This window comes from Suncus etruscus, chromosome 6 (assembly GCF_024139225.1).
Source record: "Suncus etruscus isolate mSunEtr1 chromosome 6, mSunEtr1.pri.cur, whole genome shotgun sequence".
In the NCBI taxonomy this organism is placed as follows: Eukaryota; Metazoa; Chordata; class Mammalia; order Eulipotyphla; family Soricidae; genus Suncus; species Suncus etruscus.
The window spans coordinates 83,038,757-83,062,451 of NC_064853.1; positions in this window are offsets into that span (position 1 = coordinate 83,038,757).

Consider the following 23,695-nt stretch of genomic DNA (forward strand, 5'->3'; position numbering starts at 1 on the left):
GAGTATAGTCAGATGTAACTCCTAAGCACCATGTGATGTGACCTCAAACTTTTCCCAATAAATCAGGATAGTATAATAGTAAAGATAGATAAAACTTTTAAGAAAGATTTAGAATATTTAATTTCCATGCAATTTTTTCTAAAGTAATTATAATGAAATAAATATACATTCCATAGCCTTCATGTTAAGAATAATATTTGTTGTTTTTGTGATATAAACAGTGCTGTTTATGCTCAAAGATTACTTCTGGTGTCAGAGCTGGAGAGGTAGCATAGAGGCAGGGCATTTGCCTCACATGCAGAAGGACGGTGGTTCAAATCCCAGCATCCCATATGGTCCCCCAGGTCTGCCACCAGGAGCGATTTCTGAGCATAGAGCCAGGAGTAACCCCCTGAGCACTACTGGGTGTGACCCCCAAAAAAAAAAAAAGATTACTCCAGGTGTTACTAGGAGCACTATATGTAGTGTCAGAAACTGTAATCAGTTTTAGTTTCATGCAAGGCAAGTGCCTTCATCTTTATAATAGTAATGAAGAAGAGGAAAGGAGGAGGAGAAGAATAAAGAAGAAAAGGAGAATATAAAACAATTTCTATATCACAGCACACAAAAAGTAAGTTCATTTAAAATAATAAAGACTAGATTATATCAGGTATATAAATGAAATCATATGCAGAATTCTCAAGTATGTGAACCTCAATGATTTCACTTCATTGACCAAAAACAAAACAAAACAAAATCAACAATGTAATCAAATCAAATTAAAAAAGGTTTTACTTGGCAAAATAAATTTCATCTAAATCAAAAAGACATTTGAAGTGAGCAAACAGCACAGAGGTTATTGGCAATATTCTTTTTTTTATATTTTTTATTTAAACACCTTGGTTACAAACATGATTGTGGTTGGGTTTCAGTCATATAAGATGACACCCTCCCATCACCAGTGCAACATTCCCACCACCAATGTCCCAAATATCCTTCCTCCCCTCCCCGCCCCTAGCTGTACTCTAGACAGGCTTTCTATTTCCCTCATACATTCTCATTGTTAGAATAGTTTGCAATGTAGTTATTTCTCTAACTAAACTCGTCACTCTTTGTGAGGAGGTTCATGAGGTGGGCTGTAATGTCTAGCCTTCCTCTCTTTTGTCTCTGAAAATTGTTGAGAAATGTCTTTCATTTTTCTTAAAACCCATAGATGAGTGAGACCATTCTGTGTCTTTCTCTCTCTCTCTGACTTATATGTTTTTAGCCTGTGTTTGATCCCTGGCACCATGTATAGTATCTTGAACACCACCAGGAGTAATCCCTGAATCAGAGCCAGAAAAAAACCTGAGCTCTTTAATATGTGGCTCCAAAATTTTTAAAAGTAAAGTAAATAAATAAATAAATAAACAATAGAAAAGACACAGAATAAGAGTAAACATTTACATTTTATACATTATGTAATGGCTTAAGAATACAGATGTATAAAATACTCACAAAGATTAATAACAAAGCTGTACAGTTGAGGACAATGAATTGATAGAAAATAGAAAACATTGAATAGAAATCTCAAAGATATAGTAGACATATTAGAAAATGTACGTGATCACTTATTATATTAACAAAGAAATAAAAAGAACTAATATGATGATCTCACACTGATAAGAATATCATATATCAAAAATACTGGAAGTAACCAGTGTTGTCCGTGTTAAAGTAAAAAATGAACCCTCATTTACTGTTGGTAAAAATGGCATAGAGCTCAGCCTTCATGGAAACAGTAGAGAGGTTTTCATGAGACTCAGGGATTTCATTTCATAATATCGGCAGACAAAAGCATCAATCTTAAAAATATATGCATGCTTATGTTTATTACAGCACTTAGTACAATAACCACAATATATATAAATTACACACATGTCTAATGAAAGATTAATGAATAAACAAGTTATATATGATATATACAGGATAAAGTGATATGCAGTCAAGGGAAGATAAAATATTGAACTTTACTTCAACTTGGATTGAACTAAAATGTATCATGTTAAGTGAAATAAGTCAGAGGGAGAAGAATTGGATATTCTCACTCAACCCTGGTATACAGAGATTGAAAACAATGGAAAAGAGAGGATCAAATAATAACAAATTCTGGATGTTGGATTACATAAATGAGATTACCAAAAAGTAGAAACAGTGGTGGAAGAAATGAAGAATTAGACTAGAAATAAAATAAAGATAGCGAGAGAACATCTAGAGGATATTGGTAGAGGTGAGAGATGCAGATCTGCAAGATCTGCAGTATCAAAGTCATTAAAGTTATCATGAGCCCCACAAGAATGATTCCTCAAAGCAGAGCCAGCAGTAAATCCTAAGTACATTCACACATGTCTGGGTTCTCTATACTCCCCCCCTCCCCCCAAAAAAAAGACCAGAAAAGAAAATGCTAAGACTTCATTGCTATTTCTACCACATATTTTAAAAAGAAATACTTAGTCTGGAACAATAATATAGACTGTTAGGCATTTGCTCTGCATATGACCAACCTGGGTCCAATTCCTGGAAGTCCATATCATACCCCAATCCCTCTAGAAGTTATCCCTGAGGACAGAGCTAGGACTAAGCACTGAGCACTTCCAAGTGAGGCCCCAAAACCAAAATTATATATATATAGAAATATATATATATAATTATATTTATACTTATATAAAATTATAAATAAAAAGAGTTAATTCAAAATTATACTAAGGTTTGGGAATATTAAAGAGAACAAAATCCTTATGAATGCATAGTTTATATAGGCATAATTATTCCTAATGTCCAAGCCGGAAAGATTACCACAAGCAAGGAAAATTGCTAATCAATATTCTTATGACTAAAGACAAAATAACCTTTAAAAACATTGGAAAACTATAGTTAAATCTAGTATAGTTTAAAAAATAAAAACTAAGTAATGTAAAATGACATGTTAGCCCAATGAAGTTTTAAAACTAGGGTAAGATACATAGGGCCCAGAGAGATAGCACAGCGGCGTTTGTCTTGCAAGCAGCCAATCCAAGCAGCAGGACCAAAGGTGGTTGGTTCGAATCCCGGTGTCCCATATGGTCCCCCGTGCCTGCCAGGAGCTATTTCTGAGCAGACAGCCAGGAGTAACCCCTGAGCCGCTGGGTGTGGCCCAAAAACCAAAACAAAAAACAAAACAAAACAAACAACAAAAAAAACATGATATGACTTTTGCCTTTGATGTCACCAACCAGACCCAATCCCAAATATTACATAAGCTCCCCTAAATTCCACTAGGAGTGAACTTGATTGCAGATCCTGGAATAAGCTTGATACTACTGTGTGTGACACCCCAAATCCCCAAATATTACATCATACACCAAAAAATCAGATAAATTCAACTTCAGGCTGTAAACCCTGTGACCTTAGAATAGTGGTGGGCAGATTGTCTTCCCTAAAAGATGGGTACAATTCTACAGCATTTGGAACTTGTGGCTATGGAGGAGAAATACCTTCAAATTACACAGTTCTGACAGCCTCGTAGGATATAGCATCTTTTATGGTAATGTTCTATAAAAGCCTACCAAACTCATTTAGTGAAAATAATAACATGGCTTTTTAACCACCACTATCATTTAAAATATTTACCATTATTAGTAAATATAATAAAATTATCATTATCTATTAATTCTCAGGTAATGACTTTAGTAATATCATTGTGAAATTTAGCAATTATCACAAATTTATTTTTATTGATATATTTTTTGATTATCCTGTTTGCCTTTCTGAAGTAATAAGCAATATAAAACAAATCTGTTTGTTCCTGATACAGAGAAAGATTTTGGTAATATTGGTGGTGGGAAGGTTATGCTGGTAGTAGAATAAGTGTTAAAAAAATTAAATGCCTGAAATAAACTTTATTTTGAAAGCCTTTGTAAATCATGGTGTTTAATAAAATTAATTAATAAAATTTATGTTTTAATGTGAATGTGAATATAAAAAATTCAGCATCCTATCATAAAAACACATAAAAATGAAAAAGAATGAAAGTATCTGAGCAAAATGATCTTATAAATATAAACAGTATGGAAAAACTAAACTTAGAACAAAAAACACTTCAGAATACAAAACTAACACTTAAGTTTTGTTTTTATTATACCAATAGAGAATTATCTGAGCAGATAATTAAAAAAAATATATAATTTGGGGGCCGGAGAGATACCACAGACATAGGGCATTTGCCTTGCATGCAGCTGATACAGAACGAACTATGGTTCAAATTCCAGCATCTCATATGGTCCCCCCAAGCCCACCAAGAGTGATTGCTGAATACAGAGCCAGGAGTAACCCCTGAGTGCCACTGGGTGTGGCCCCAACCCCCCAAATTATATTTTTAATAGCATCAAAAGAAGTAAATTACTTAGTGATAAGTTAACAAAGTTGTGAAAGACTTTTATACAGAATTTTATATACACTGATGAACAAGGTATAGGCATAAAAGATAGTAAAGCTCAGTGGAACAGAATTGAAAGCCTGGAAAACAAAACTAAAAATATATGATTAACTGATCTTCAACAAGAGTGAAAGTAATACACAAAAAAGAAAAGTTTGTTTCAGCAATAAATGAAATTGGGTAAAAAGAATAGCTATATGAGAGAGAGACAGAGAGAGAAAGAGAGAGGATAGGGCAATGTCTTTCACAAAATTGGGTTAAAATATAATAAAATAAAGATTATAGAGATAGAACAGTTTCAAACTTAAGATTTCATGTTTGAATTTTTTATTATTTTGATTTTGTTATTGTTTCTGTCGTTAATTGTTGTTAAGTGTGAGGGATTGGGTCACACCAGGGTCTTTAGGACATACTCCTGGCTCTGTGCTCAGGGATCACCCATAGCCAGGCTCAGGGTGCCATACATGGTGTGAATATTGAAACCCAGATTTATGTCATTCAATGTAAGTACCCTGCCTTTTATTCTCTTTACGAGACTCTTAATATTAAACTTCTTTTTATTACATAGGTGTAAAAAAATGACTTTAGTGGCATGTTTTGTTCTCATGTTCTCCCACTGGTACAATTCCATTTTCATTTAGTGGAAGCTATTTCCATGGATTTTTAGGAAGAAAATCTTAAAACTCTATTCATTTTCTTTCCTTCTCCCTTTATTTGGCAGACATCAAATATTGGATCATTCAAAAACTATAATACAGAAACAATTGTTTCAGTTATTGTATATGCATAGAAAAATGTTTAGGCTTTTACCTATATTCACGTTACATCTTTACCTTTTCTGTTTTAAACAAAACAACAACAACAACAACAACAACAAAATGAAAAAAGTTACAAAAGATTTGTTCTACTTTTGTCCACAAGAGACTAGAACCCTAGGTCTGAACTCAAAGCTTAAATGGTATATATCATTCTCAAAAGAAGATAGGGTGTTTTCTTGGTACATAATAAACTCAGGTCTAATCCCAGGTTCAGTATGGTTCCCTAAACACTATCAGGAGTGATCTCTGAAAATAAAGTCATAAGTGAGCCCTGATAATAGCCAGCTGTTCCACCTTCAAATAAATTTTAAAAAGGGAGGAATGAATGAGGCAAAACTTTCTTAAAAAAAATAACTGAGGGAAAGAATAGGTTCTCTGTTTTAGGAGAAACAAAGTGTTTTAAGCAAAATAACCCAACATCAATGAACACTAAGAAACAATATTAAAGTGACAAATATCAAAGATCCTAAAAGCCACTAAATAAAATACAGGACCACTCAAAGATAATCCTTGTATTTCTTGGTAGAACTCAAAGCTGGAAAGAATGTTCATTCAAAATGCTGTTACAGTGACTGCTGGCTAGCTTCTGTGATCCATAAAAACTACTGTTACAAGATTAGCATACAGAACCCAAGTTGATTTTAGGCTATTATATTTTATATTATATTTTAGCTATTTTATGCAACAATCTAAGCATGCCTCCTTCCATAACAGCAACATTCATTATAATTAGAACCAATATTTTGGTCTCATGTAATTCTGGTCTCACTTTATTCCCATCTTCACTGTAGAGTTTATAAATTTCAGGTCAGCTTTGGCCATTATAAAGTCCAGCTGCCAGTCATTCTTATAGATCTTGTATACAAAGTCAAGTCTCACAAAGTCCATTCTATGAGATTTGATTTTTGGAAAACTCTTGATCCATCACTGGAGATCCATAGTCTGTTTTTCTTTGTTGGTATGCACTACCCAACACTGCCTCTTGGTTTTGTGTGTAAAAGCTGCTTTCCATCTACATGTAGTTGTAGTATTTATTGCTTTCCTATTAATCTATTATGTACTTTTCTATTATGTGTGAAGTATTTCCACTTTTAGCGTTTTCTGCTATTTGACTATTATTACTCCAAGAATGTTAGAGTTTAAATGGCCATTTGCAGGGTTACAAAACAGATCATCATTAAATCAAGAAGGTATGAATTTGCTTGTTTGATTTTTGCCCCCCCCCTTTTTTCCTACAAACAGAACCACATACTTGAACCATCTTGTTTTGCCTCACAAATTGAGGCAAATCTAAATCACAAATCTAAATTCACAATGAAAGAAGGAAAGAGATAAATTAAAACAATCCCACTTATAAATGTGCCTCTTAAAATCAAGTACTTGGGAATCAACTGAACAAAAGTGATAAAAAAAACTATACAAATAAATTATAAACCACTGTTCAAAGAAAGAAAAGACATAAGAAAATATAAACACATTCCCTATTCATCAAGTGACCATTCCAATTTTAATCAATATTGTAAAAAATGTCAAAACTTGGGATTGGAGAAATAGTATAGCAGGTAAAGTGCTTGTCTTGCATTCTGCCAACCTGGATTTGATCATCAGCATCCTGGTTGGTTCCCTGAGCATTGCCAGTAGTGATTCCTGAGCACAGAGCTACAGTGATTCCTGGGCACAAATCCCTGAGAAATGCTGAATGTATATTCCCAAAATAAATATATAAATAAAAATCACGATCTATTCAAAGCACTATACAGCTTCAAGCCAATGACTATAAAACTACCTTTGAAAATTTATAAAGAAATATATTAAATATTTAGTATTTACATGAAGAAAGAACTCCCCTACTGGCTTCACATACTAATAGCCAAAGAAATCTTTGGTTAAAAAAATGGAGGAAACTCTTTCCCCAACTTCAAATACACTATAAAGTTGTAATAATCAAAATACTACAATAATGAAATAAGGATAAATTTAGTCACAGACAAATGAAATGTTGTTGACAACCCAGAGATAGCTTCACAAGTATAAGGAAACTAGTTTTCAATAAAGGAGTGAAGAGTATGAAATAGAGAACTAAAAGCCTCTTCAACAAATGGTGTTCATATGTAAAAAAAAATGTACTCAGACCTTTTTATCATACTGTAAAAAAAAGTCAATGCAAAATGGATTAGTTGGGGCTGGAGATATAGCACAGTGGTAGAGCGTTTGCCTTGCATGCAGCTCATCCAGAATGGATGGTTGGTTGTTCGAATCCCGACATCCTATATGGTCCCCCTTGCCTGCCAGGAGCGATTACTAAGCATAGAGCCAGGTGTGGCCCCTGAGCGCCACCGGGTAAAATCCAAAAATCAAAAAACAAGGTGTGGGGGTTATAGATCTCTATATCAGATCTGAACCAATAAATTATATTGATAAAAATATAGAACATTTTATAATATTAAATCTAGAATTATGTTTAATGATACAATGCCATAGACCAAGAATTAGGAAACATTTAGAAGATTTTGCACTACAAAAGAAAAATGACTGGAATAAAAACACCCCACAAACTGTGAGAAAACACTTTATTGTGACTCATTTAATAAAGGGGTTATTATCTAAAATATATAAAACTCTTTAGAACTTTATAAGAATAAAACAACTTACCACATCAAACATGAGAGAAAGAGATGATAGAACTTCCTCAAAGAAGGTTTACAAATGGCCAAGTAATTTATATATATATATATATATATATATATATATATATATATATATATATATATATATATGATCTGAATTCTTTGTCATCAGGAAAATGCAAATTCAAATAACAGTGGAATATCTCATATTACTGAGTCTGCATTCATCACAGAGAACCAAATAACTGGTCTTGGCATGAATATTGGGGAAAGGAATCCTAATCCACTGCTGGTTAGAATGTTGACTGGACTAAACTTTATGGAATACAATACAAACACTTCTTAAAAAATTAGGAATTGAACTTCTATGTGAAGCAGCAATTTCACTTCTGGGATCCCAAAGATTCAAAAATACTATTCAGAAAGACATTTATGCTCTTAGTTCAATACAAACTATTCATAATATAGAAACAACCCACACATCCTAGAACAAATAAACGGGTATGGAAAGTATGGTGAGTATATATAATGAAATACTGTTCAGCTATAAGAAAAGACTAAATCATGCCTTGCTACTATGTGGATGGACCTAAATAATAATATGCTGATTGAAGTTAGTCATAAGGAAACGGACATAGCAGAGTAATCTTTCATATGTAAGATATAAGAAAACAAAATAATAAATGCCCAAAGGCAACATAAAAAAAAACCCATTGATCTCCTTAGTTGGATTTTACCTTGGCAGAAGGTTTAAGTTATATGACAGAAGGGAACATTGACATGCAAGGTTAAAGGAAATAAGCATTCTAGTTCAGAGTTAGGTTGGAATATTTTGTGTTGTAACCCAACCATTAAAAGTATTATTAACATTATCATCTAAAATAATTCTTAAAAATTCTTACTCAACTTGGTCATCACTCAGATTTATAGGAATAATAAAAATATTTAAGATATATAATAGATAAAAATTTTTCCACTAAAAAATTCTTGCAAGTAATATTAAAGATTGTGAAATGAAAGCAAAACCATTTGAAGAAACAAGACTCAAATACCATGAAATAAGATGTAGTAAACAATATTAATTATAATAATGACTCAGAATGTGTTAATGATTAATTTTCTTTTCTTTTAAAATAGATTATAAGTTTACAACAGTACATATAAACCAATAAAAACCTCAAAATAAAAATACAAAACAAAAAATAAGAAAGTGAAACTGAACATAATATAAATGGTAGTTATTAAAAATATATTAAGAAGGGGCCGGAGAGATAGCACAGCAGTAAGGCGTTTGCCTTACATGCGAAAGGTCGCTGGTTCAAATCCCAGCATCCCATATGGTCCCCCGAGCCTGCCGGGGTTGATTTCTGAGCATAGAGCCAGGAATAACCCCTGAGCATTGCCGGGTGTGACCCAAAAACCAAAATATATATATTAAGAAAATGAATAAAAAAAACAAAGGCAGAGAGATAAATTAAAAACTCTCCAAGAGGGGCCAGAGAGATAGCATGGAGGTAAGATGTTTGCCTTGCATGCAGAAGGTCAGTGGTTCTACCGGCATCCCATATAGTCCCCTGAGCCTGCCAAGAGTGATTTCTGAGCATAGAGCCAGGAGTAACCCCTGAGTGCTGCTGGGTGTGACCCAAAAACAAACAAACAAAAAATCTCCAATATATAGAAAAATTAATTATTTAATATCCATAATTTCCATAAAAACCAATAACTTTTGCCCCAGAAAAATAATAAAGAAACTCAAAGTTCCCAATAATTCAGAAAACAAAACCCAAATTTTCTGTTTTTCTATTGGAGACCTATTTGAGTTTCAAGAATAACCATAATTAAAAATTAAAAGTGTAGGTTCAGCTAGAAAATTATTCTGCAGAAAAATATTACCATATAGTACATCAGAGAAAAAAATCTTTATATTAGATAAAATAAACTTCTTGCTAAAAATGGTAGCAAATATATAGGGTTAAACATCTGATTAAGAGCTGAAACCTTCAAGAAGCCTTTACACATTAATATTTAGATTCCGTTTTTGGAAAAGTCAAAATATATAAAACAATTGTTAACAGACATAAAGGAGAACATTGAGAACAGTATAATAGTATAGGATTTTAAAATTCTACTTATATACTTATGGTAGATATACCAGTTAGGTGAATAAACACAAGAAAACAACAGTATATGTGAGGAATTAGAAAGATGTACCAGGTTGAAAAGACTTTTAGAGGCTGTTCATTGCCACCTTTTGCTGTTCATTGCACTCACATTCCACTCAAGTTCCTATGGTTATTCTTGAGAATAATATGCCCCATTCCAAGATACCTGTGCCATCTAAGTTGATAAGATTTAAATAATATGAAATATTACTTTTTTTTTGAAATATTACTTTTGATACAAATGTGCAAAACTAGAAATTGACTACATAAAACAAGCTGTAAAAACATCAGGTGTATTGGGATTAAGCAACATCTTGCTGAATAACTACTGGATCAATCAGAAAATCAAAGAGAAAAGCAAAATGCCAAGAAACAGATAAAAAATGAAAACAGGCTCTATCAGAACCTATACTAAGCACTAAAATTAGTATCAAGTAGATATTATAATTAATAATCACATCATGAAGTGAGAAAATCTTAAGTAAGCAATAAAACTTACACATAAAAATTAAAGAATAAGAACAAATGAAACTTCAGAGGAAGGAAATAATAAATATCATTATGAAAAATTTAAAGAATATAAATTTATAATAAAATGTAATTTAAAAATAATTAAAAGATCAATAAAAACATGAAATCGTCATTCAAAAGAGTAAGCAAAATGTACACGCCTTTAACTTGACTTGAAAAGGAAGAAAAACCAATTATAAAATCACAGACTATGGGAAAGAAATTGTAACATATTTTGTAAGAAGAAAATATAAGACTAGTATGTATTTTAAAACCATAATATTAGAAAATCTAGAAAAAATAGGTAAGCTTTTTGCTCAGATAAGACTAAATCAGAAAAAGTAGAAAACATAATAGAACAATTTTAGGCCAAAAAATATAACTTTTTTTTTTTTTTTGTGGATTTTGGGTCACACCCGGCAGTGCTCAGGGGTTATTCCTGGCTCCAGGCTCAGAAATTACTCCTGGCAGGCATGGGGGACCATATGGGACACCAGGATTTGAACCGATGACCTCCTGCATGAAAGGCAAACGCCTTACCTCCATGCTATATCTCCGGCCCCCAGAAAATATAACTATTAAATTAACATGTCTCCCCAAACAAAAGCATAGTAGTGTTTTCACTAGTAAGTTGTATAAAATGTCCAGAGATAAGTCCTGTTAATTTTCTCAAAATTCTTCTAAATATTTAAAGATATCTTTCTAAATGCACATTTTAATTTTTTATTGAGAGCATTGTAAATTACAAGTCTTTCATAGTTGTATCTCAGGCATTAGTGATAGTGAATTAGGGCCATTCCCACCACCAGTGTTGACCTCTCTCCACCAAAGTTCCCAGCGTGCATCCCATTCCTACACCCATATCCCCTGGCCTAAGTGTAATGGGTCCATTTTAAATTTAGATTGTTATAGTTAGGGTCTCTTGATTTTATTATTTTATTCTATCGTCATTGAATTTAGTTATGACTTTTGTTTTTACTCAATGCACCTGCAACCACTTGGCCCCTGGGTTCCATCCACTATTTTTTCTCAATATGTAGGAAGATATAGAAATATGAGGCAAAATAAAGACTCATGTTCTAAGGTTCTATGAAAAAGGCAGAAGACTCTATGTAGAAGATATAAATAAAATTTAAAAGGGGGGCAGATGTGGGGCTGGTGAGGTGGCGCTAGAGGTAAGATGTTTGCCTTGCAAGAGCTAGCCAAGGAAGGACCACTGTTCGATCCCCTGGCGTCCCATATGATCCCCCCAAGCCAGGGGCAATTTCTGAGCATTTAGCCAGGAGTAACCCCTGAGCATCAAATGGGTGTGGCCAAAAAACAAACAAACAAAAAAAAACAAAACAAAACAAAAGGGGGGCAGATGTGTCAAGTTTTTGTTTTTTAAAATATATTTTATAAGTCAACATTAACCTAATATTAAAAATAAATGAGGACATATCAATAAAGGAAAATTGTGCACCCATATTCTTTTGAGTAGAAAAATACTAAAACAAATGTTAAAAATATTAATATATTAAAACATTTATTTACATTAATTTTAGTGATATAAAGACATAAATTTGCAAATACATTACTTTCAATCCACATCAGCAAATGGAAAGAAAAATCACATGATCATATTAGTACACAGATACACATTTGACAAGATTTAGGATTTATTTATGATTAAAATGCATGAAAAATTTAAAAAATCACAAAAAATGGAAATAGATTAAACCATATCTTAACATAGCAAAAGTCTTTTGTAACAACACATTTCAAACATCACATGCATTAGTGAAATATTGAACGCTTTCTTTCTAAAATTAAGTATAAGACAAGTATGTTCATTTCCATCTTTATTATTCAGCAAAGCACTGGAAGTCTTAGCCACAGTAATATGGTGGGAAAAAAAAAGCAAGCCAAACTGGAAAACAAGTGAACTTATTACTATTTGCTAACAAATAATATTATCTATAGGCAGTCTAACAGACTACAAGATAAAACTATTAGAAACTTTAATGTGACAGCATACAAAATCAAGATTCAAGTCTATTGCAATTCTATATGCAAACAACAAAGTGGTAAACAAAGTAATCTTCATATTAAAATCAAAAGTTATCAGTTATCATAGAATAAATTAACAAAAAATGAAATATTTGATGAAATGGTAAATCATTGCTCAATGAAAATATAATACAAAGAAATGAGAAGATTCTCTGTGCTCATGAACTGAAAGAATTGATATCGTTAAAATAGCCACTCTATCAAAAGAACTATATAAATTCAATCAAAAGTAAAACTGAGGGGCCGGGCGGTGGCGCTGGAGGTAAGGTGCCTGCCTTACCTGCGCTAGCCTAGGAGACGGACCGCGGTTCGATCCCCCGGCGTCCCATATGGTCCCCCAAGCCAGGAGCGACTTCTGAGCGCATAGCCAGGAGTAACCCCTGAGCGTTACCGGGTGTGGCCCAAAAAAAAAAAAAAAAAAAAAAAAAAAAAAAAAAAGTAAAACTGAAAGGTATTACTAACATTATACTGAAAAGTAAAACTAACAGTATTGTCATTTTTATAAAATCACCAAAAATCATGAGAAATCAAAGCAATTTTGAGAAAGTATTATGAATGTATAATGTTTGTCAATTTCAAACTATTGTTAATGTGATTATTATAGTATGGTCATGAAATTAAAATATATAATTATCAACAAAGCAGAGTCCAGAAATAATCATATCCATCCATTTATTGATATTTCACTTATGATGCCATAGACAAAAGATTACAATAGAGAAAGGAAAAAATCAACAAATCGTGTTAGGAAAATGAACAATCTCAACTATAAAAATGATACTGACCCAAAATATTATAGTATAGAGAATGTATTTTAGAACGGATTAAACTATCTTGGTAATATTTGGAACATAAATAAATTGAACAAAACATGAACAATACTTTCTACTATATTGCCTTCAATGATGTCTTTGGGGATTTAATTTTAACATAATAAGAATAAAAGCAAAATTAAATAGTTGGTATTACATCAACTTTAAAGCTTTTACTCAGGCAAGAGAACCATCATTAAAATAAAAACATGTTAATAGTTGGAAAAACGTTTCGTATCACATATAGAGGCTAGTATCTAAGTTGTATAACATTTTCATAAACTCAAAGATAAATAATAATCTCAGAAAAATGGACAGAAGTGCTGAATAAAGAATTCTACAGAGACGACAGGTCAATAGGCGTTTTAAATAATATTTATCATTACAGTATTAGGAAAGTATTCTACAATGAGATATCTCACATGAAAGAACAAATGCTGGTAATAAGCATAGAGATAAATGAAACACTTCTACATTGTTGATAAGAAAATAAACTGATCCAATAACTCTTAAAAATAGTCTTGGCTTTAACAAAAGTATTAAAACATATTATAATACAATCTAGCAGTTCCTCTCATATCCCACCCCTATATGTATGTAGTATATAAAACACTAATTGAATAAATATATGTACTGCTATGATTGTCACTCTAATTGTAATACAATTAAGATATGTAAACAATGCAAATTTCAAATGCTGGGAGAATAAAGATGTGATACACATATAACAGATAGAAACAAGTATTCAGCTATAAGAAAAGATGCAACTTGATATGTAGATCAGTGGCTAAAATATTGATCATACAAAAGAAAGGGAAAGTAAACAGAACAAAAGAAAGCAAAAATGCAATCAAAACAATATGATATGCCATCGTTCCTTTTTACATAGGCACACTAAAATGGGGAAATTTTATGTATAGAAACAAGCTCTTATCTATTAGGGATAAGATCTCATAAATTTTATAAAATTTTATAAAACTCCCATCCTGAATACTTGCCATGAGGAATAAAGTTAGAACACACGAGATCGAACATTGACCTCCAACTCCAAACCTGGATTCCAACCTTAGAACTGACACAGTTCACTACATCAGCATCAGGACTCAAACTCCTCACAGGGGAGTCCCTAATACCAATCTGGCACAAACTTGCGCCAGGCTAGGTGCATACAATATCCTGACAACAAGGAAACAGCAACCACTTGATCTAAGGACAGGTTCCCCAACCTCATCACCTAAAGGTGAGGTGAAATCAGAAGACACTCTGTCCTTTGACCTGTGCAAATACCAAGTTCACTAATTACAGAAGGCTGACTGCAACAATTGGACTGAGCAGAACTTCTGGAACCATAAAGAAAGACTCTATCCTAAACTTCAACCTAGAACCTGTGCAGAAACCAAGATATCTAATTACAGAAGACTGTCTTTGACAATCACAACTGAGCAGAACATTTTCTGCACCATAAAAAGACCTCAGGGTTCGACAATGAACATGGCTGTAGCCTGTAGTGATCACATGACAGTACACTTCAAGGGAGGAGAAACCCTGTATCTTTTAGGCCAAGGGAATTTCCTTTCTAATTTCTCCAATAATTTCTGTGACTATGAAAACAAAAAACAGGGGCAGGAGAGATAGCACAGCGGTATTTGCCTTGCAATCAGCAGATCCAGGACCTAAGGTGGTCGGTTTGAATCCCGGTGTCCCATATGGTCTCCCGTGCCTGCCAGGAGCTATTTCTGAGCAGATAGCCAGGAGTAACCCCTGAGCACCGCCGGGTGTGGCCCAAAAACCAACCAAACAAACAAACAAAAAACAAAAAACAAACTTGCCACACCAGCCTCCTCCTATTTTTTTAAATAAGGTTTTGTTTTATTGCTTTCTTTTTCTTTCTTATTTTAAATTTAAATTCATAGCTTCTACACAAGGTCTCCTCCCTGCTCCCGCCCCCCAACAGAACCATAGAACATAAATCAGCTTGTTCTGCCTCAAAAATTGAGAGAAATAAAAAGTGGATAGTCCCAGGGGCAAGAAGTCTCACAAAATTGAGTGGAAATAAAAAAAATAATCAGCCCTAAACACCTATCCCAAAGACAATGACAATAGAATCAAGAGACTCAAACTAAAACAAGCTATACACAAACGATACCTGGGGCTAAAGGTGGAGACAGGGGAATCATGCTGGGAACAGGGGCAGAGGGAGGTCAAGTGGGAATTGCTCTAATTCACTGTCACTATGTATCTTAAATGTAAGTGTGAACGACTTGTAATTTATATTATCTCAATAAAAATTATTTAAAAAAGAAAAATTTGACCAAAAATTTGGTGTACTATGCCGTAACCCCATTAATAAATAAAATTAGATTTAAGTATTCCAGCTGTTCTGTGAAATGTTGATTCTTTGGTTATACCTGAATTTAATTTACTTAATTTAATAAACTTGTTTTAATTATTAAAGAAAAATTTTAATCAAGACAGGAAGAAAGGAAGGAAGGAAGGAAGGAAGGAAGGAAGGAAGGAAGGAAGGAAGGAAGGAAGGAAGGAAGGAAGGAAGGAAGGAAGGAAAGAAGAGAGGGAGGGAGGGAGGAAAGAAGAAAGGAAGGAAGAAAGGAAGGAAAGAAGGAAGGGAGGGAGGAAGGAAGGAAGGAAGGAAAGAAGGAAGGAAGGAAGGAAGGAAGGAAGGAAGGAAGAAAGGAAGGAAGGAAGAAAGGAAGGAAGAGGGAGGGAGGAAAGAAGAAAGGAAGTAAAAAAGGAAGGGAGGAAGGATAGAAGGAAGGGAGGGAGGAAGGAAGGGAGGGAGGGAGGGAGGAAAGAAGGAAGGAAGGAATAAATATACGAAATGGAGAAGACAGATAGAATATAGGAAATAGGGAAGAAAGGAAGAATGGAAGGAAGAACGAAGAAGGAAAAGAAAGTAAAGAAGGGGAAGGGAAGAAGAAATAAAGAAGAATAAAGGAGGAAGAAAAAATTAAAAAGCAGAACAGACAAATATTTTATATTAAAATATGAATATAACTGAAAAATAGAATACTACTATGCTAAGTTAAAATTATTCAGACACTAAATGACCTCTCTTGTTTGAAAATATTTAGTGGAATATCAGTTTTCCAAGGCAACAGAATCTGAGAACTTCTCTTTAGTAGGAAGCTCACCACTAGAATGAAGTATGAGGGATGGGCACTGGGTTTAGAGTGGAGAAAAGTTTACATTTGGGTAGAGGGTGTGGTGCTGAATATTTCATATATGAAATCTTAATAATAACAGTGCCTAAACTTTTTTTTAAGGAGAAAGACAAATGATCCAAATTTTCACTACAATGTAGGACATAAAGTAAGAAAGAAAACAGATGAAAGCAAACTTAAAAAAAAAAGCCTAGAATTTTCACTAAAATTCCCAAAGCAAGTTGAAGAGATGGGATTTTGGAAGAACGAATGAGAAAAATGGTAAGAATACAATAGATTGGAGTGATACTTTGGTGGTAATGTTTAATACTAAATTACATATTTGATGAGTTTTGAAAATATATTCTTCTAATATAGCTAATTAAAAATTATTAATAATTAAATGTTTATCAAGTGTATTGTGAATAATTTTATAACTACTTCCCAACTTCTGCCCAATATTTGAGGCATAAAATACTTTTTTCATTTTCATTTAAAGTTACATTTGAAAGGACTATAGGCAATCTATATGTATGGCTCCTCTGTAAAAAATATTATGATTTCTAGTTTATGTTACACCCCACTCAGGAAGGGCACACACATCAAAGTGTTGCACTCCTGAAAAGGAATTATTTGCCAAAAAGGCCCGCTTAGAGCAGTCAAATCAGTTGACCCTTTGCGTGGATTGTTTGGCCATAATTCTAAAACATGGTTGTAACTATCTCTTTCTTTATTTTTGACCATTATTAGAAATCAGGCCTTAGTAATTCTTTCTAACAAAGGAGGACAGTACAAATCCCGCCAAAAGTCTCCCACTGACCAGCTCTCTAATCTCTGCTACCTTGGCGCCAAGATCCTGTTTTTCCCAAAAGCTCATAGTAAAGCGATTTTCAGTTTACCCCAAAACTCTAAAACATTTCTCTCTCTTCCCACTTCCCTGAAAATTACCTGGTTTCTCCTGCTTACCCAAAACAAAGCTAACCCACAACAAAACTGCCTTTCACCTTCAGTATTGGTTCTTTAATATGCAAATTTTAGACATGATCTTTCATTCTGTTTCCCTAACTTTCTTTGATGTCCAAAATTACACCCTGCATTCCAAACCTCAACCTTTAAAAGTTACCCAGCTCAAAAAATAAATTTGTCTTCATCTTTCTAGACGCAAGTCCCCATGCATTCTGTGTGGTCTCATTCATTTCATATTTCATAATTCATATTTCATATTCACCTCTTCGTGCTCCTACTTGACTCTCAGTGGGAAAATGAACTCACTAAGGTTATGCTTAGGAACTTTTTATCTCATCAGGATAAAACAGTCCGCTGCAAGTTTATAGTTCCAAATTTCCAGAAATATGTTTTTTATTTGTTTAAATGTGCAGGTTAGGACCTATGGGGGTGCCTCCATAACATTTAGTTTTTCCAATATATTTTAGATGTTTTTACCTAATAATAGAAATAAAATTTATGACTAATATGCTTTATAAAAAATGAATTGCCTACTCATCTAACTAACTTTATAATAAATCAAGATGCTAACAGTAGCCAAGTTACAAATTATTAACTTATTAACAAATTAAAAATTATTAATTGTTGAAAATATATGTTATAAATTTTGTTTCCTAATACTAGAACATATTTGATTTTAAATCCCTTTCTTGAGAAAAGTAATTATCTGTATCTAAATTATCAATTCAATTATGTTATATTTTAATAAAATTAGTAAGATTTTCCAATTATACACTATTCATTATATTTAAGTATAATATTATTGTAAAAAATTAAAATTTTATTGGCTTTATATCTATAGAGCAAAAGTTATTTCACTTTACACTCAATCTTTGTTTTAAACATTTATATTTAATGAATATTTAAGTAGTGTTTTATTTTATATAGATCACATTTTATTCTCAAAATCAGAATTATCTGTCCGTAAGTCTAATTAATTCCTTGACTCCCACTACATATTCTAACTATAATTTGAAGATTTTTGGCATCTAAGTATGACAAACAAGCCTACAGAAAATATTTCCTTTTCACATTGAATGATTTCTTTCATTGGAATTTAATATTCTAAGATGACACTTTGCTATTACCTATAATTATTGCAGAAAGTTTGGATTAGAAATGGTGTTAATAGATAATTTCATAAATTGGTTTCAGCATTAGCAGCCCATATATATTCGTGGTTGGCATGCTTAAATACCTCTGACATGATTGATAAAGTAAATCAGTGTGAGTTCATGATCTACTTAAAATTCAAAAATTTTTGGCCGATGGGGGAAAGGTCTTAGTTTGGGTCACATCTAGCAGTGCTCAGCTACAACTCCTGACTCTATGCTCAATGGGGCCAAGGATTGATTCATGTCTGTATATGATTCATGTCAGGTATAAGGCAAGTGTCTTAAACCTCATATTATTATTCCTTGGAACCTAACAAAAAATTCTAGTCTTTTTTTTAAATGTTAATTTTATTGAAACCATTGTTATTTACAAAGTCCTTCACAGTTGGGCTTCAGACATACAAGGAAACACGGCTAATCCCACCACTAGTGTCCACTTCCCTCCATCAGTGGTCCCTAAGTGCATCCTATACCACTCCTGTAAACCCCAGCCTGCAAGTATAAAAGGACCATTTTAAAATAAAGATTGCTAAAATTTGGGTCTCTTGATTCCATTGTTGTTGCCTTTAGCTTGGATATTTAGTTATATTGCACCTGAGATCACTTGGACACTAATCCCAATTTTTTATATTTGTTTCTCCTCTTCCACGCAGTTTTTTTTCTTCTCCTCCCTATTCTCTGAAGCCATGGGGGTTCAACTATACACTCTTTTAAAATATTGCATTTTTCCAAGTAGTTATTCTAAATACCATATATAAGTGATATCATTCTGTAGTTATCCTTCTTCTTCTGGTATACTTCATTTAACATAATATCTTCTAGTTCCATTCATGTAGCTACAATTTGCATGATTGTATGATTCCTTACAGCTATATAGTATTCCATTGTATATATGTACCATATATTAATGATCCACTCATCTGTTGTTGGCCATCTTAGCTTTTATACTAAGTGCTGCAATGAATAGCAATGTGCAAATATCCTTTTAGGTGAATGTTTTTCTGTCCTGGGTATACATACCCAAAAATGCTATTTCTGGGTCATATAGCAGCTCAATTTTGAATTTAGTGAGAATCCTCCATACTGTTTTTCATAGGGGTTGAAGCAAGCAATATTCCTATAAACAGTGGGTGAGAGTTTTTTTTATCATCACATCCTTGCCAACAGATTGCTACCAGTATTTTTGATATGTGCCATCCTCACTGGTATAAAAGAATATCTACTTGTCTCTATTTATATTTCTTTAATGATAACTGATAATAAATAATAAATACTGAGTCTGTTGGCCATCTGTTGGTCTTCTTCAGAGAAGTGTCTATTAATTTCCTCTCCCCAATTTTTGAAAGGCTTTTTAGGCTTTTTTGTGGAGTTAACCTTTGTGAGTACTTTGCATATCCTAGATATCAGCCCTTTATCTGAGGCGTTGAGTAAAAAATTTTTCTTTCATTCAGTTAATTGTCTTCTAATTTTAGCCCATGTTTCTTTTGACATACAGAAACATTTTAATTTGTTGTAGTCCCATTTATTCAGGTTTGGTGCTATAACTCTTGACATTGGCATCCTATCATTGAAGACTTTCTAATGTCTAAGTCTCAGAGGGTTCTGCCTGTGTTTTCCTCAATGATCTTTATAGATTTGAGTCTAATCTCAAGGTATTTAATCCATTTTGAATTGACTATTTTGTAAGGTGTGAGATATGGATCAATCTTTAATTTCTTACACAAGGTTATCTAATTATTTCAAAACCATTTGTTGAAGATACTGTCTTTATTCCATTCAAAATTCTTGGCTTCTTTGTCAAAGATTTTTTTTTTTTTTTTTTTTTTTGGTTTTTGGGTCACACCTGGCGGTGCTCAGGGGTTACTCCTGGCTGTCTGCTCAGAAATAGCTCCTGGCAGGCACAGGGGACCATATGGGACACCGGGATTCGAACCAACCACCTTAGGTCCTGGATCGGCTGCTTGCAAGGCAAACACCGCTGTGCTATCTCTCCGGCCCCTTCTTTGTCAAAGATTAATTGACCATATACTTGGCAATTTGTCAATGGATATTCTTTTGACACATTGGCTTGAAAGTCTGTTTTTATTCCAATACTATGCTGTTTTGATCACTATGACATTGTAGTAGAATTTCAAATTAGGTAATGAGACGTCTTCCAGTTTCTTATGTTTCAATACGGATTTGGTTAACCTAGGTCTTATATGTTTTGACACAAACTTTATAATTGATTATTCTAAGTCCTTGAAGAATGTTGCATTAATTTTAATATTGATTCAATTGAATCTATATAGTAGTTTAGGTAATATGGTCACTTTGATGATATTGATTATTCTAATCCATGAGCATGGAACATTCTTCTATTTCCTTAAGTCATCTATTTATTTTTGAAGTGCTTTGATGTTTTCATAGTATAGGTCTCTCACCTGTCTTATAAGGTTGATTCCTAGGTACTTGATAGTTTGGGACTTTTTTTTTTTTTTTTGAGTCATTCCCAGCAGTGCTCAGGGGTTAATCCTGGCTCTACACTCAGAAATCACTCCTGGCAGGCTAGGGGGACCATATGGATGCTGGGATTCAAACCACTGTCTTTCTGCATGGAAGGCAAATGCACTACATTCATGCTATCTCTCTAGCCACAGTTTGGGACCTATTTTAATTGGGATGAATATTTTTTATCTCTTTTTTCTTTGAGTAGTTATTCGTTTTTTTGTTTTTCTTTTAATTATATATAATATATTTATTTAAATAAATAGTAGTTATTGGTTTTTTTGTTTTTCTTTTATTCTATATATTTATTTAAGCACCTTGTTTACAAATATGATTGTACTTGGGTTTCAGTCATGTAAAAACACTCCTCTTTACCAGTGCCACATTTCCATAACAAATGTCCTGAATCTCCCTTTTCCCCACCCCACCCCTGCCTGTACTCTAGACAGGCTTTCTACTTCCCTCATTCATTCACTTTGTTTTGATAGTTCTTAATGTAGTTATTTCTCTAACTGAACTCATCACTCTGTGGTGAGTTTTATGTCGTGAGCTGGACTTTCCAGTCCTATTCTCTTTTGTCTCTGAGAATTATTGCAAAAATGTCTTTTATTTTTCTTAAAACCCATAGATGAGTGAAACTATTTTGCCTCTCTCCCTCTGACTTATTTCATTCAGCATAATAGATTCCATGTACATCCATGTATAGGAAAATTTCAGGACTTCATCATCTCTCCTGATGGCTGCATAATATTCCAATGTGTATATGTACCATAGTTTCTTTAGCCATTCAACTGTTGAAGGACATCTTGATTTTTCTAGAGTCTGGCTATTGTAAATAGTACTGCAATGAATATAGGTTTGAGAAAGGGATTTTTGTATTGTATTTTTGTGTTCCTTGGGTATGTCACTAGGAGTGGTATAGCTGGATCATATGGGAGCTCAATTCCCAGTTTTTGGAGGAATAGCTTTCCATAATGGTTGAACTAGACGGCCTTCCCACCAACAGTGAATAAGAGTTTCTTGCTCTCCACATCCAAGGCAGCACTGCTTGTTCTCATTCTTTGTGATGTGTGAGTAGCTATTTGTACAAAGGAAAGCAACTGTCGTTTTTTGTATTGGATTTATTAGCTACTTTCTTTATTGGCTTATTATTTCTAAAAGCTTTTTAATGGACTCTTTAGGGTCTTCAGTGTATAGCTTTATATCATCTGCAAATAGTTTGACTTCCTCTATTCTGATTTGAATTAATTTGATTTTAATCTCTTGTCTGATATCTAATGCTAGTATTTCTAACACTCTTTTGAATAAGAGTGGAACTAGTGCATATCCTTGCCTAGTACCTCACCTTAGTGAAAATGCTTTCAGTTTTTTGCCATTAGGAATAATATTGGCTGTGGGTTTTTTATACATAATTATTACCAACCTGTGAATGTTCCATCCACACCTATTTTGCTGAGGGTTTTCATCATGAATCTGTGTTGGATTTTGTCAAATGCTTTTATGCATTAATTCATATAATCATGTGTTTTTATCCTTTCTTTTACAAATGTGGTTCCTGATGTTCATTTATTTGCATATATTGAACCAGTCTGGCATCCCAGGAAAGAAACCCACTTGGTCATGGTATTTAATCTTTTTGATATGTTGTTGGATTCTGTTTGCTAAGATTTTGTTATGAATTTTTGCATCAGTGTTCATCAGTGAGATTGGTCTGTAGATATCTTTTATTGTAGTATCTCTATACACTTTGGGAATGAAGATGATGTTAGCTTCATATAAAGTATTAGGTAGGATTATTATCTCTTTAATATTTTGGTAGACTTTAACAATCAATAGTAGCAACTATTCTCTGAATGTTTGATAAAACTCACCTGTAAACCCATTTGCTCCATGACTTTTATTCTTGGGAAGTTTCTTAATTACTGTTTCAATTTCCTTATTTGTGATTGGCCTGTTTAGGTTTCCTAATTTCCTCTCACTCAGTAATGAAAGATTATATTTTTCCAGAAATACGTTCATTTCTTCTAGTTTCTGTTGTTTAACCGTGTAGTTTTTCATAATAATCTTTGATGATGTTTTGGATTTCTAAGGGTTTTGTTATAATATCTCCCCTTTCACATCTGACACAATTTATTTGTGTATTTTCTCTATTCTTCCTATGAGTCTTGACACTGGTTTGTCTATCTTGTTTATTCTTTCAAAACACCAGCTCCTGGTTTCATTAATTCTTTGTATTATTTTCTTTGTTTCTATATTGTTGATTTCTATTCTAATTTTTATTATTTATTTTCTTCTGCTTATGATTTGGTACCTTTTCTATTGGTTTTCCAGATTTTAGGGTGTGCCTTTATGATGGTAATTTTGCCTTTTTCTTTTTGCCTAGTGTAGGCCTGTATTGCTATGAGTTTCTCCCTAATTACTGCTTGTGCTGTGTCCAATAGATTTTTGTTATTTGTTTCTTCATTATCATTAGTCTAAATCTATATTTTTTATTTCTTCCTAATTTCCTCTTTATTCCAA